Source organism: Sus scrofa, chromosome 8, assembly GCF_054392235.1.
Source record: "Sus scrofa isolate SSC_HxYL_T2T_F1_AM1 chromosome 8, Sscrofa_HxYL_maternal_Yorkshire_Landrace_v2.0, whole genome shotgun sequence".
Classification (NCBI taxonomy): domain Eukaryota; kingdom Metazoa; phylum Chordata; class Mammalia; order Artiodactyla; family Suidae; genus Sus; species Sus scrofa.
The window spans coordinates 73,450,040-73,463,747 of NC_139390.1; positions in this window are offsets into that span (position 1 = coordinate 73,450,040).

Here is a 13,708-nt window from a genome sequence, read left to right on the forward strand (position 1 = left end):
GAGCATCAAGACCATAATTAGATTAGTGGAACTCAAAAATTCCTGAGACATCAATAACAGAGTTACAGAACTTTAAGTTCAAAGGGAGGTTATGAGCGGACACTGAACTGATTGTCTATTATAGAAGTTGAGCACCAGGGGTTGAGAGGCTGAGATGAATGGAGGACTATTAGCAACATTAATAGTAACAGTGACAGCTTCTACTGAATGAGTACCCAGTACATATCAGACAATGATAAATTACTTCCCATGGATGAAGGAGAAAAGGCAGAACACTCCAGATTGGTAGGTGGCAGTTTTTTTCTGTTTGTGTTCTGTTTGTTTGTTTTTGTTCTTTTGTTTTTTAGAGCTGCACCCACTGTATATGGAAGCTCCCAGGCTAGGGGTCAAATCAGAGCTACGGCTACCGGCCTACACACAGCCACAGCAACACATGCTCTGAACTGCGTCTGAAACCTACACCATAGCTCATGGCAAAGCTGGATCCCCGACCCAACGAGAGAAGCCAGGGATCAAACCTGCATCCTCATGGATACTAGTCAGATTCGTTCCCACTGTGCCACAACAGGAACTCCTGGTAAGTGGCAGTTTTAATAAGCAGGGGAACTTACATACAAGACTTGTCTTGGGCAACTAAGACAAGTAATCTCTGCACCTGCCCACTAGAATCCCAAAAGTTTATACAAAGGCTTTTAATTGGGTTCAGTCACGTATAATGTCCAATTTGTCTGATGACACATGGTTCTCTCAAGACCGTGCCCTTGAAAATGGCCCTGGTTGTGGGGTGGTGGGCAGAAGGCACACTGCAAGGACAGGGGAGGGGGTGAGGAGAGGGTGAGGAGCCTCTGATTGACCAGGTCCAGCTCCCTGGTCAGTTGATTGTCACACACTTTTGATGACCTCCTCCAACACAATAGTTTCACTAGACAGATATTATGAGCCTTCTTTTACAGATCATAAAACTAGGACCTGGAAAGATTCTGTAGTTCACTTGAAGTCAATCAGGTAACATATCACAGAGCTAGGACTTTCCGTTGCCAGTACAGTCCCTGTGTTAGTGTAATAATAAAGATAGGCTAAATTATGCCCGTTACAAAACTCAAAACCTCAGTGGTCTGAAACTACAAGATCTGTTTCTCCCTGACACTGTGTATTTACTATGGGTCAGTATGTTCTGCTCCATACTGGCAGATTCAGGTTGAAGGTACGTATGTTGATGGAAAAACTGCAGTCTAGACATTGACCATGACCATGGCAGAGAGAGAATGTGGTGAATTATCTGAAAGCTCCCAGCCAGAAGTGACACATGGTATTTCTTACTCATATTTAACCTACCAAAGCAAGTCACTAAATTGAAGGGCTGGAAGGTAGAACTTTCCATACGACCAGGAGGAGGAATGGAAATATTAGTAAATAGTACTAATGACTAACATGTGTAGCTTTGGCTTAAGGAATGGATGCCAGCTGCCAATAGGATAAAATCTAAGCATGTTTGTCTTAGAAAACCCTGTATGATGTGGCCTCTGCTATCTGCCATACATCATCCCATCAATTTCCCACAGGCATCCTCTATTCCAAAGATCTCAGGTGGATAACTATGTCTCCCAGACATCGAGCTCTGTCGTGACCTGTGCACCTGCATGCAGCGTCCACCCTGTTTGGATTCTCATCCCACCTGTGTGTGTCTGGTGAATTGATTTTCTTCTTTCGAGGCCCAGCTCAGGGTGTTTCTCCCGCATGAAGGTTTATCATCCCACTCCACCCTGATCCCCATGTGCCATGGCCTTGCCTCTATTGTATCCCCATCACAGTGTCACATTCATTTGTTCATGTGTAAGTCTCATTTATGAGACTCTAAGTGTTCTGAGTGCAATATCTCTAGATCATTGCTAGTCCTCAATAAATAATATTTGGATGAAGAAATAAGCATCTGCATTTTATTTTTATTTTATTTATTTATTTGTTTGTTTTGTCTTTTCTAGGGCCGCACCTGTGGCATATGGAGGTTCCCAGGCTAGGCGTCTAATTGGAGCTGTAGCAGCCGGCCTACGCCAGAGCCACAGCAAAGTGGAATCCAAGCTTCATCTGCGACCTACACCACAGCTCAAGGCAACTCCCGATCCTTAACCCACTGAGCGAGGCCAGGGATCAAACCTGCAACCTCATGGTTCCTAGTTGGATTCGCTAACCACTGTGCCACAATGGGAACTCCCAACATCTGCATTTTAATGGGGACACCAAGATTCAGCAAAGAGAATACATACATCACAATTATTAAACTACCATCAGTAAACCATTTGAAAAAATGCGAGACAGCAGGAGATAGGCATATGAGCAGTAGTTTTTTAACCTTTACTGTTGAAACTAACATTTTAAAGTAACTTTTTCTTATAATGTAATCAGGTAATTTTTAATTGGGTCACATGTACATGAATCAGTTTGTGAGGGATTTTTCGAACAATCATTATCACTTAGAGACTTTTCCCTAGCAAATCAGATGTTTCAAGTTTCCCCTAAAATGATTTCTGAAGAACTATTACTATGGTGAGCAATGAATTTTCTCATCTAGTAGCAATTACTTTCCATAGGTACCCTGGAGGCAAGGATATAATCTGTCCCATTTTGTAGCCAAGGGAACAGGTACAGAGAAGTTAGTTAACTTGCCCCAAATTATATGGCTCATACATGCCTGAAAGGGGAAGCAAACTCAAAACATCTGAATAATGAAGCCATGCTACTAACAATGTTGTTTGTGCAATAAATCTAGTGGATGTAGTGGATAAATTTACCGTAGCCGTGCATTTACGATGTAATAAATCTCCCTATCCTGTGTTTTATCAGAGGGTCTTCCCATCCTTCACAATGATTTTATCTAAAGAGAATTGATAAGTTATAAATTTCAGGGGGGTTTTGGGGTGTTTTTTTTTTTCTTTTTAGGGCCTCACTTATGGTATATGGAAGTTCCCAGGCTAGGGGTCCAATCAGAGCTGCAGCTGCCAGCCTACACCACAGCCACAGCAACACCAGATCCAAGCCGAATCTGTTACCTACACCACAGTTCATGGCAACGCCGGATCCTTAACCCACTGAATGAGGCCAGGGATCAAACCTGTGTCCTCATGGATGCTAGTTGGGTTCATTTACTACTGAGCCACGACAGGAACACCTAAACTTCAGGTTTTATCTATATAGCTGTAATTTGGGACTCACGCATTTGGCTGAAATTGTATTGCATAAACAGCTGCTGTTTTTGCCAAGTTCTAGGGCCTATGTTGGCCTGGTGCCGCATGGTAGTTACACGTGCAAAAATCTTATGACCATCCTGCCTAGCCCAGCTGGCATGTGTCATTGGGTAGACTACGTCCTTGCATGCTTTTGTACTTCTGACATTTAAAGGAAAAAAGTAATGCACTTGTTTTCTAGGAACTTCCCCTACCAGGAATTTCCTAATATCACAATGGAGGTGCCAGAGAGTTCTCAGACACATTCTCCTAAATGTACAGAATCAGCCCCAGGCCAGGTCTCCAAGTCATTCATTTCTGGACTCCAGTTGTGTCCATAGGTGCCAAAATCATCTCTATCAAAAGGCACATCTAATCTTTGAATCTAAATCATTTCTCTGAAGTACATGTGAAATACAGAATTAGAATCTTCTTTTTACCATATGATATAAGGACATTCTATATTTTTTACAGGCAATTTTTTTTTTCCAAAATTCTACTTGGAATAGAGAATTCATTTGTTTATTCTAGCTTTATAATAGGTGTATTCACTTGTTTATTCTAGCTTTATAACTAGTTTATTCACTTGCTTATCTACCTTTATAACTAGTTTATTCACTTGTTTATTCTAGCTTTATACTAGGTGTATTCACTTGTTTATTCTACCTTTATAACTAGTTTATTCACTTGCTTATCTACCTTTATAACTAGTTTATTCACTTGTTTATTCTACCTTTATAACTAGTTTATTCACTTGTTTATTCTACCTTTATAACTAGTTTATTCACTTGTTTATTCTACCTTTATAACTATGTGTATTCACTTGTTTATTCTACCTTTATAACTAGGTGTATTTACTCATTTATTCTGGGCTTAGAATTTATGTGGAGGCCCCAAGCAAATGCAAATTGCTTCCTTCAACAAGAAAACTGCTCCACTAGGGCAAGTAAGTAACATGACTGCTCAGAAATCTTACCTTCCTGGGAAATTGGGAGGAGTAATTATTGCAGGAGTGCCCAAGTATTCAAGACTGCCTTCCTTGCAATCAAACGGCCAGGGCGCCTCAAATTATTTCCCACAAATTGTTTCATCCACATTGGTTTCTAGGAGAGTCATTTCAACCCAACCTAACATTTATTCAAAGTCCAGGCTTAGACGGATAAGCCATCTTCAGACATTCTGCAAATCATTACATAATGTTTATTCATGGATGACTTTAGCCTCTTTATCGAAATTAGTTTCTTGACTGTTTCTTGGTAATACTTTTTCATCCATTCAAACCCTCATGGTCAGAATTTATTTTGTAGCATTTCTAATTAATTTATCTCCAAGATGCTCTTTTTAAATCTTTGCCTGGTAAATGACAGCATGAGAAAATGACATTTCCCACAATAATATAAAATAGGCATCATGGCAGCAAGGAAAATATTAATAATAAATAATAAATGAAGATTAAATTTCTTCAATTCTTATGTGCACCTGGATGTTATAACAGGATACAAAGGAAGAAAAATACATTTGTGGAAATGTGGGTTCACAGCCATCAGATCCACGACAAAACACTATTCGATTCACTAAGTGAGATTTTTTTTTTAATGTGTACATATATAAAACTGTATACATTAAAACTATGGGATGAGTCTTTAATCAGCTAAGTGGTTTAGTACAGTATAGTGGTTGAGAAGAGCATTTTGGGGTTGTATAAATCTCGGTTCAGATCTTGTCCCTGGAACTCATTAATAACATACCCTTTGGGAAGGTTTCAGAATTTCAGTGATCAATATTTTAACTACCTATAAAATGAGAATATCAGTGTCTAAAGCTCAAGTGGCAGGGTGATTAATACAAGTGAGTTGATGTATGTAAATGTACAAGCTACATGTGAGCAAGAAATATTTTTGTTCTACTTCACATCATCATTCAGAAATAGGTGCTGCAAGTGATTTTTTAGAGGAGTTTGCAAGTGAATGTTTCCATGTATGGTACACATATTTATATACAGAAAGAGAGGGAGAGCACACAAGGAGGAATATGCTCTGCAAGGAAACAGCATGTACATTTAGAAATTTGATGAGGCACTGACATAGTTATGAATATAATTTCAGAAAGAAAGTAGAACTCTTTGTAAGTCATCTTACTAAAATAGTCAATTAAGCAGATACTTTATGAAAACACAATACTGGTGTTTTTACAGAGTTTCTATGTTTCTGAAAGCAGTCCTGGTGAGGAAAATTATCTGTGGCACTGGCTTATTAGTTCTCGGCTTCTGCTGCCTTAAATAATTGTTTTTGTTGGTGGAAGATCTTCTTGGCAAACGAACAGAGAAATTCAAACTTCCGTCACTGAAATATGACCAGAACAATAAGCACTGTTTTTAGGTGACCTTCACGGTCTGTAATCTCAACAAAGCGTACTTAAGCTGTATTTTCAAACAATAATCTCAGATATATTTCCTCATGTCAGAATGAGTTTCTTGAGACCATTCAAGAAGCAGAAATAAGTTGTCTGACTTAGTATCTCTGACTTAGAAAATTCTCAAATGCTCTGAGGCAAGTTTCTGAAAGTCCAGAAACTGAGAGATACTAATTATAATAGAATATATGTCAGGGATTATATTATTCAAGACATTTGGAAAATCTTGAACAAGTGATAAGAAGAGAATTTTTTTTTTTTGTCTTTTGTGTTTTTTTAGGGCCACACTCGTGGCATATGGAGGTTCCCAGGCTAGGGGTCGAATCAGAGCTGTAGCTGCCAGCCTACACCACAGCCACAGCAATGCAGGATCTGAGCTGCATTTGCAGACTACACCACAGCTCACGGCAATGCTGGGTCCTTAACCCACTGAGCAGGGATCGAACCCGCAACCTCATGGTTCCTAGTCAGATTCGCTTCTGCTGTGCCACAACAGGAACTCCAGGAAAGGAATTTTAATCAAGAAAATTATGATATTTATTTAATGCATCTCAAAAGTACATGGGAAAAAAATGACTCATGTCTTCATTCTGAGCAAACACATAACAAATGATTTAAAAATAAGTATCTCCTTTGGAAAAAGACCTAGGTTCAAATCTGATTCTATTGCTAACAAACTATGCCACCTTGGGAAAATTACTTAATCTCTCCTGAGTCTCAGTCTCCTTGTAAGTATAATGAGGATAATGATACTTTGTAGATTCTATGACAATCAGTTGAAAAAAAAAGTATTCAGAACACACAGCTGAGAACCTGATGTATGGCACTGAACAAATGTTAGTTTCGTATATCTCTAAATACCCACATCCGCAGCATAAATTGACAGTCATGTGAGATATAGCATGTAAAATACTTATAAATCAAAAAAGGTGTATCATTTGGATGATTCACATATTATCCATTATGTAAAGGCATTATGTTGCTGGAGCTGACTCTTTCTGGCCCTTGAAATTTAATATTTAGCAACTTTAAAAGCCAGTTTTGAAACAGTTGGTAACTTGAAATGGGCCTGCTGAGAGTATTTACACTATGGGAAGTGGGAGATACTAAAAATGAGCATTTTGTTGTTGGTGGTGGTGGTGGTGTTGCATGTGTGTTTGTCAAAGATCTGGTTTACCAGTGCACCATCAATAAAAAGAAAGGCTAGAATTTGGGAGAAAGAGGGGGCGTTAGAACCAAGTACATTTTCTTAATAAAATTGTTGAAATTAATTTTTCAGAATTCTTTAAAAAAATTTAATTAACAGACTATAGGGAGTTCCCGTCATGGCTCAGTGGTTAACGAATCTGACTAGAAACCATGAGGTTGTGGGTTCAATCTCTGGCCTTGCTCAGTGGATTAAGGATCTGGCATTGCCGTGAGCTGTGGTGTAGGCCAGCAGCTACAGCTTGGATTAGACACCTAGCCTGGGAACTTCCATATGCCATGGGAGCAGCCCTAGAAAAGGCAAAAACACAAAAAAATCAAATCAAATCAAATCAAAATTAACAGACTATATTAGTTGATAATCTATATCTTTCATTTTGTTTCAGGGACCTACCTCTACCAAAGTGCTCCATGGACCTTCTGACATTATGCTGACTCTTTGCTTTTCACTTTTGTTCTTCTACACCAAGTGCCATCCGAGGCACCATGCTGGTCTCGGTCTGAAAAGGGTATTTTTATTAATGATACTTCACACTTTCACTCATTCAACAAACAAATATTCTGTGAAAACCTTACGCCAGGACCTAGGGATGCTCTAGTTTGTTTCAGTCTAATGCTTAGTTACATTAACCTCATAACTTTTTATGTGAACAGAGCATTAATTAGCTTAACAACCCTGTGAGGTTACCCTCATTTTACAGAAAGGTAAGCTGAGCCTCAGAGGAGTTAAAAGGTGCCCATGATTCAAAGGCTTGCAGCTGGCAGTTGGAGTTGGAGCCAGGCAAAATGACTCCAGGGTCCAGGCTCTTTATCTCAAGCCTTGTACAGCCCCACTTTGAAATGGAGACAAGTTAAAAAATGGTAACAAATGAAGGCAATAAACTGGGAAGGTTTGTAAGAGTTTTTGGAAATTAAATTTCTATAGCCCTGGTTTGTTATGGTCCTAACTTGATACTTTAGAAATGCACGCAATGCTAAACTTGTGGGTGTTTGCTTTGCCAAACTGCCAGATGCTTCTCACCCTAATGGGATCTCTGTTCTCCCTCTGAAACTTGGTCAAAGATGCATTTTAGGTAGGGAGACACAAGTTTTATCAACCATCCTATGACAATAACCAGCAATAATTTTCTACCATGGACTCTATACGTAGAGGGTGTTCTTCATTAGTCATTTTATGACCCATTATATCAGATAATATTGGTTCTTATTTAATATACATCTAATTGCTAAAATATATAATAGAAGCAAGTGTAATGAGAAGTTGAGTTCTAGGTATTAGACTATGGCCTGCGACACAGAAACAGCATTCACAATTCAGCACACAATGAATGAGACTAGTGAATTAGGTGCTTTTCTCAGAAGTAATCTATTCTCAGTAGTGATTCAAAGCTGGCTCACTGATGAGAAATAATTAACACAATGCACTGCAAAGCAATCACATGTCCCAGAGGTAATATTTTTATGACTACAGCCTTGGTGACTGTCCCCCAGGAAGCAGACTGAGGTGGAAACAAAGGGCAGGAAATGGATTAAGGGCCCTTGAACTTAACACCCCTGGGACGGAGGGGAAGGAAGCAGGAACAGGCAATGTGAGCCATCGAGCTGCTGTGTCTCCATCCCATGGGGAACTCAGGAGCTAGGCTGGCCTCTAGCAGATTAGGCAGATGGCGTTTATTGGCTAGAGAAGTAGAACACCTTTGAGGGAGGCTGTCGAGGCAAATCCTGAAGAGGCTGTCTTGTTGGCAGCCCTGCCAGCGCTGGGGTGGAAAGCCCTTCGTCCCTGAGTGGGGCTCTGGTTGGGGGCACTTTAACACCCATTACAAAGACTAGCACAGGATTCTCAAAAAGGAGAGTTCAAAACAAAAGATGACTTGTCCCGTCATTGACGCTGGGGGACAGGCTAATGTGAATATGGGTGACAACTGACCAACACTGGTAATTTGATGAGATTGGGCACGTTCAGGGTGGTATGGCTATAGACACCACGGGGAATTTGGACAGAATTATTCCCAAGGTGAAGCATGATGACAAAATAGTGTCTAGCAGTACTTTTACTCATATTTGCCTTCATCATCTGAGTCTGTAACATTGAGTGACCTCCAGGATGTAGTTCCCATTCGTGGCTCTGTTTTTCATAAACTTCATTACTGATTTTTTTTCCTATTTCTGATTCTTCTGTCTGCCAATATATCTCCCATTTCTGTCCTTGACTTTATAATCAGATTTGATACTTAGCCTTATTTTCCAAACAACAAATATAAGTTCCCCTTTCATTGATCAAATAGCAAGCAGAAAAACAGGTAGACATTTCTAAGACCACTAAGGCATGGATTAAGACATTACAAGCAGAGAAACACATAAGTACAAATGACCACTCCTTTCTACCAAATTCTTCATGTAAGATCACCATGAGATAGCAGATTCTATCATAGAGAAGTATTTAAACCAAGTTAGATACATATGTTTTGACATAGGAAAGACATTACATTAACAATTTTGTTGTATGATACTTAGAATGAATTTCTAGAAAGAAGAGTAATTAGATTAAGCAATATATCTTGTCATCAAATAACATCAACAACTTTTAATATTTGTTAGTGCTGTAAGAAACATTTAATCTCATTATGCCAATGTCTGTCTTTGGAATTTCTGAGTCAGAACAATCATCATGTAATTGTCCAACAAATATTCAAATACCTGTTATGGGCTAAGCCCATCTAAGCACTGAGGATAAAGGAGTGAACAAAACAAAGATTCTGCTCTAATTACATCAGAGTCTAGTGATGGAAGGTAAAAAATAAAGACAAAGTTTTATGAATAATTTTTTTAAATAAATTACCAAATAAGTCAACACATATATCACTGAGGAGACAGCGGCACATGCTTTGCAGAGAATTTAAATATAATTTAAATAGAGGGAACAGTTCATGACTGGGTAAAACTGGGAGCATCCTCTTGTGGGGTGACCCCTAAACTGAATGATGAGATGGCGTCAGCTCTTCAGTGATCAGAGACAGAGCATTCCAGTCTGAGAGCAAATACAAAGACCTCCAGGCAGGAATCAATTTAACATAATCAATATTCAGAAAGAAACCTGGTATGGCTGGAGCTTAGTGAACAAGGACCCAAGCACAAAGCAGGGCGTGAGAGAATAACCAGGGGTCAGATCGTTTATAAACCAGGATAGGTGTAAGGAAAAAAAAAAAAAAGAAGTGGAGTAGGAAATAAAGGAAGAAAAAGGAAATACATGGAAGACAGCCAAAAGAAAAGAGGAGAAGAAGAAAGGAAGATAAGGCAGCAAACGCTTTGAGCAACGATACCACTGCTATCAGAAAGCATAGAATCTTGTTAAGGAGGTGAACTTTTCGTGTAACAAAATGGAAAACAAGACCAGCCACAGAATTCTGAGGAAGAACTAAGGCAGACTGGCCAGGGGTCCTAGGCTCCCTGACGGGACATTCACAGGAGAGTGGATGATCACAGCATGGTCTCAGCTACGTGGCAGAGGAGAAAGCAAGAAATCAGCCAAAGACATTAATCGTGAATCAGCTTACTAGAACCATGAGACTGGGATTAAAATGGATGTGTTCATTTCTGGGAGGTTATGGGACAGACACCAGCTTGGGGCCAAAATCAGATACAGGTCCAAAATGAAGATACAGGGTTCTGTATTCATAAAAAAAGCAAAGAACACAAATAAATACTGTAGAGGTTCAGTAGAAGAAGAAACCAGCTCAGATCAGGGGTCAACAGAAGCAACTTTCAAAGAAGGTAGGTGCTGATCATGTCCAGACCAGGACGGGCTGATTTGGAAAGTCGAATTCCCACTGCACATGCTGCTGGCCGCACCACGGAACTCAGCACTCTGTAGCCCGAGCTTCGCGGTGTGCTGGCTTCTCAATCACTCTGAAGCTCATGGGTCCTTTGTGAAAGGAAGAGGTGAACATTACTTTATTTTTCCTACTGCCTCTATTCCTGAGCAAACGACTCCTGGAAATTATACTTTACAGCCATAATTCATATCACACACCTACAGATATTAAATAAAATGCAATTAGACTCATTTAATCCAGCCAGATTCAGAGTGGACATGTGATCTTTAATACCCAGGAATATTCACTATTAAACAGAAGGGGACACTTTAGTAAAGTCTCAGAGAAATTAAAAGTAAACACAACGTAATAAGAGGAGATTCGATGAAGAGCTTGTTTATTCTCCATAGTTACCACACAGGCTACTCACGAATTAATTGTTAGAATCATAAAAGCTTCTGCCTTCATTGAAATGAGATTCATTGTTCAACTCTGGCAATATATGAAAATATGCGCTTTTAGTCTTTATTATTTTTTTCTGTTGGAATTGTACCTTCTCTCTTCTGTTAGGAAGCTTGGTGCTTTAGAAATGCGACTTGGTTAAGACTCTAAAGACCTGCCTATGAGCCACAACTCTGGTACTTTTTCTGACAATAGGAAAAAAAAAAAAAAACAGTAATTTCCGTGAAGGCAGAAACCATGCTTATTTTATAAACACTAATTTCTCAGGACCCAGCAAGGGCACAGACTAGAGAAGGCGCACAATAAGTATTTGTCATATGAATAAGTGAATGGATGATATGACTGAACCTTCTGTAGCTCAGCTTTCTCATTGAAACGTGGCAGTGATATGTATGTCCTGCTTACATTGACATGTAATTAGAAGTTCCTGGAAAAGTATAATTCAGAGGCAAGACATTTATTTTTATTATAAGCAGTGCTAAAATTCAAATTCAATTCTTTGGCTCCACAGAATCTACTTCACAGTAGTTCTCTGTAAGCCTCTTAATTGATTTTCAGGTTAGCTGAACAACAACAACAAAAAAGCAGAGATAACATTTTCAAAGGACTAACTTATAAGCCATGGTTGTTTCTGCTTCATCATTTCTGTTACTGGAATAGAGCAAAGATATGGATAATTTCAAGGGTACATAATCCAACAGTCATATGTACTTGGCATTGATACGTGTTTTTGTACTTTTATTTGAATAAAAAGCTGTCTGGTGTTCTGGTAGTCGAACTAAAACAAACACTGAAGTCACATTGACACTACCTGGTTCAGGATTTCCTCATTTTAGATTCCTCTGCTTAATGTCCCTATACCTTTATCCATACAGACTGACATTGCTCTGGGTCTGGATCACCTTCTTTCTCCCCTGAATGAGGGAACCCACTTACTTAACTCAAGCCAGTGGAATGCCTACTGGGTGACTGACATGAGAGAAAAGTGAACAAATTCAGTTAAGTTGAATTGGAGAAACAAATACAGACAATATTTATCCTACAGTGTGTTAAGAATTAAACTAGAGCCCCTTGCTACTTTTATCCTACTCAGAGATAACTTTGCCTCCAGTGACATAGGAAACTCACGTAGGAAAACATAGCCTAGCTTTTTGTTCTTCAACTTGCATAACTAGAGAGTTTCGAGTGCTTTTCTTTAGAATATTCAGGTAAAGGAAAATAAAAACAAAAAGAAAACATAAATCTCTTCCCAACCACCTTCAGGTCTGAGGAATGCAGCAAGATGAAACTGTCCAACATCAGGGTAATGATGTCCACGTTGACTTCATTTTGGCTCTGTAATACAGGCCCTAGCTTTTTCAGTGCTTGACCCTAACAACTTTCTGGCTCAGTTGTTTGGCAGTTAGCTGCCAAAGACCCTGCACAATGCCATAGGTAATCTCAGGGGACTGAGAATTCACAATGTACTAAATTTAATTTGACAATATTCAGAATAAACTAAGGGCAATCATTGTAAATATATCATCACTCAATTTCAATATTCCTAGTTCACCTACTCAACCAACCTACTGGACTTCCCAGGCAACAACTAGTCAGCTTAATCACTTGGCTCTAGTGAAATCTGCATCAATATGTGTGGTGGTCTATTTAGCTAATCTAAAAAGTTAACTCTTCTGTATCTTGGGAAGGTTCTTTTATAACCGATATACAATCCTGATAGTAGATTCTCTGCTTTGGTAAAGAAAAGAGACTTGCTATCTTAACTTCTTTGTTTTGTTTTGTTTTTGGTCTCAGTTGTTTTCTTAGCTAGATAACAAAGGGTATGATCATTTTAATAGTAATGAACCATACAAGTTCTACTCGCCTCATTCTGCTAAGAAAGACAAATTTATCAAAAGGCACAATGGAAATTCACTGCTAATATAATACCACAACAAGTGTGATCTTTGGCTATTTATTGGAGTTAGGTCAATATTAACAATAAAGGAAAACCAGAAAAACACAAAACTCACTTTATGAAGAAAATTTAAATTATGTGCAATAGTAATACTTGGTTGTATTTTGAATGCTCAAATAATCTTTAGCAAAAGAGAATTTTTTTAAAGCACAAAACATTCACTCTCCATAATTTTTAAAATGAAGGATATCATGCTTCATATTTATTAAATTATTTATTCCAAGCAACATGATCACATGGAAACGTATGTCAGAGATATAGAAACTTAGCAATTTTTTAAGGATTATTCCATAAGTAGAAGGAGATATACTGGGTTTTCAAGGCTGAACCTAAATGAAATTAGTTCCTATTTACTCCATCTAGCACTGAAGAACCAAAGAATCTTTACTGTCCCTAACTAGGTTTTGAATTTTTGTCTTTTAGATCAATGACTTATATCTAATTATTTTGTATTTAACTCTTGAAATCAAAAGAATCACCCATTAATCCTTGAATAATTTTTTTTAAAGTTTCTCTATCAAGGTATCCATTTTAAGGACAGTAAAAGAAAAAACAGAAAACTTATTCTAGATGAATTCGTCATAACCAGAGCAGAAGCCAGGAATGATGACAGGGAAAGGTTTCTCAGAGGATAACTT